The 2,987-nt window shown below is 44.0% G+C and overlaps 1 non-coding gene across 1 annotated transcript; it reads right to left on the bottom strand.

Annotated features, from left to right (window-relative positions):
* Window positions 1–993: 993 nt before the first annotated feature.
* On the bottom strand, window positions 994–1,185 carry LOC142586453 (U2 spliceosomal RNA). The gene has a single exon (XR_012829225.1). It is a non-coding gene; the product is annotated as a U2 spliceosomal RNA (small nuclear RNA).
* Between the last annotated feature and the right edge of the window lie 1,802 nt (window positions 1,186–2,987).

Genomic DNA, 2,987 nt, shown 5'->3' with positions numbered 1-2,987 from the left:
AGTGCGATGCGTTGTTCCTCTTTACCGTTTGTTGATTTCTGTACAGAGCAGTTTATTACACGCAACTTAACAACAATGCGGTCTTCGTTGCTTTTTATTTTTAGCATACGTGTTCATCATCGTGTGTACGTGTGTGTGTGTGTGCGTAGGTTTTTTTCATTTTTTTTCCTTTTTTATTCTTTCTCTCTCACCTATCGCCTCCCTTTGCCCCTCAGGATAGCCAACAGGAGATAATCTCTGGTTAACCTCCCTGTCTTTCCTTTGCCTTGCCTTTGTCTTTCCTTTTCTCTCTCTCTCCCTCTCTATTCAGAACAGCAGCGACCTGAATATTTAATTGTAATGGAAATGCCCCCGTGTAACCGGCTCAGGTCCCCACTAACTTACCTTGGTAGCAAATGCCACTGTGCCGCTGCCATTACCATGTATGGTTGGTAAAACTTGTGCTAGTATAAACCAATTCCTTTGGGTTGTAAATGCTATATACTATCTGTGCCTTTACTACGTACGGTTGCTAGGACCTTAGTAAACTTGGTGACAAACCGTTACGACCTTTTATTTAGTAACTGGCACAAACTTTCTCTTTAAAAGAGTGTATATACGGGTCTCGGCAAAACTTAATAAATGTAAGCCGGTCTCTTGAGCAGAAGCAGGGCAAAGGAATAGGACGAAAGAAAAGGACAGACTTACCTAATTTACTTACTTACATTATTTTACCCACTTTACTTATGTATAAACATGAATCTAGTCACCGCTGCCGGGAATCGAACCCGTGACTTTGTAAAATCAGCAGCGCCAAACGTCATAGCCATTGAATTATCGCGGCCGGCAGGTGCATTGCAAGCCAGTAGCACATGCCGTTCACATGCGGCACGTCCGAAAGCACTGCGATCGCGGCACAGAAGCAGTTGCTCACGTGGTTCTTGTAACTTTCTCTCTTTTACAGCGAAGCTGTTGATGGCTAGGGTTCTGTGCATTTTTCTTCTGCGTGTGCAAAAACTGTGGGTCGATCCCGAAGATTGTGCAATGTCGGGTCAACCTGCGGCGGAGGTGAAGCAGGCTTCGAGCTCTCCGCCAATTTGGAAAAAAAAAAGAAAGAACAAGTTAAATATATTGGGTCCAAATATAACCCGTATCACATACTAGGCTGCTAACAAGACATACTACAATTTCACCCTCGTCGGCCATGTCTACCTTCGCGCCACTCTCTCTTTGTCGGCGTTCCAAGCGCTTGCGTATCTGTTTTACTTTCCTTCCACTCTCTCGTGGTGGCGGTTCCGTCGCACACGCGAATGTATATATATATATATAAAAAAATCTACGTCGTGTGCTACAAAGCTTTGCTGGTCATTCATCTTCACAGATGGGAATGGCTCATGATTTTTCCCCTCTATATTTGGTGGCCCTTGTATTTGGCGTCCAAAAAGACATTGTACTATAACTGTGCAGAAGGTAGGACAATAAAATGTCATGGATCCAACATGTTTCTATACACAAATCTGTCATTACAGTTTCTTTTCTAAATTTATCACTGGAGAAGTTTAGTTAGGCAATACTAATAATGCAGTTAGACAATACAAATTTAGTGCGTCTTGCTCCATAGATTGAATGTCTAACCGGCTTTATTAACGCTCTCCTGTACTGCACCAAAGTTCCGTTGAGTTTGCTAGGTTGAGCCTAGCGTCTGTATACAGTGCAGTGTAGTCCTTCTTTACTGATAAGCAATCAACTAGACCCTAATACACACTGTCAGAATCAGTGACTACACGGCGAACAGGTGTGAAAAACTAAGGGCGGCGGTCGCCGCTGCTCTCTCGCTTTCTTTGCGCGTGTGTGTGTGCGCGCGTGCCTTTTCTGGTTGACTAACCCTCTTCTCAGGGAAACAGTAGCTGTTTTGCACTTTCAACAACGCAATTTACTCATTCAGCTTAATTTATTTTATTTATTTGGTGCCGCGTTAGGCTACATATTTTTGCGTAGTCGTCATCGAATAACTGCACCAACAGCTTTTGCGGGCAACACATTCTGCGTTGTCACGTGACTTTTTTGTGCTCTTGCCGTGCTCTCAAACTCTGCTTCATTTTTGTCTCGTACTTTTACTCCTAAGTGGCGTTATAGCTGGCGGCTGCCGTCGCCGTGAACTCATTACGTGCCATATTGCAATTGAATCTCGTTTAGACTTGCCCCTTCATTCGTAGTTAATAAAATTTACCTCATTAATAATAAACTCACCGTTAGTAAACTTTACCGCATTCAGCAAAGTATATATGAACGCGAGCTCAAAGCGTGAAGCATCCGTTTAGCACGTTCTTTCTCTTTACCTATAAAGAAAAGTTATTCGTTCATTTTCAATGGGTTCAGATTTCATTCATCTTGCTCTGACACTGGTACCCTGTATTGATCGCGATTACAGCTGATGACAACGCCTGGTATCGTCGCCTGGCAACCACGGGACAGGCGTTTTCTATCTTGTCTGATACCCAGCCATCATGACGTACAAGGCAAAGATGCACTGGATATAAATGCGGCTGCTCCAATAAATAAGCAAACAATTCTTATAAAGGCTGCCACAAAACTGTTCTTGTGTCCATTCTCGTTTCTCCCCTTGAAGCGCATATCTACAGACGACAAACTCGCTGCAGTGGCATAACCAGAAGGAAAGGTATGGGTACTTTCGGCGCAAGAACCACCCCAAGAAAGTTGTCCCCTCTTTTTTTTTCCCCACAGCAAAAATGACTAGAAACAGAGGAAGAATTCACCAACCCTTTCTCCCTCTAAAAAAGTATTTGTCACTGGCGAGTCACCTCTACTAATCATACGTTCATTGCTTCAACTGGCCCGCGGTTAATATCAAGGACTCCTTAGCTTCAAAGGGATTCGTATATACATACAGGCGAAGGTAACGGGCACGTTGGAAGCCCCTCCCCACCATAAGCATGCACACGAGGAGGGACAAGGTGGTTCGGGCCTCCCCTGTGATGTCCGAGCAA

Source organism: Dermacentor variabilis, chromosome 6 (assembly GCF_050947875.1).
Source record: "Dermacentor variabilis isolate Ectoservices chromosome 6, ASM5094787v1, whole genome shotgun sequence".
Lineage (NCBI taxonomy): Eukaryota > Metazoa > Arthropoda > Arachnida > Ixodida > Ixodidae > Dermacentor > Dermacentor variabilis.
Note: the sequence above shows the minus strand (reverse complement) of the source record. Positions and strands in the feature narration are given on the sequence as shown.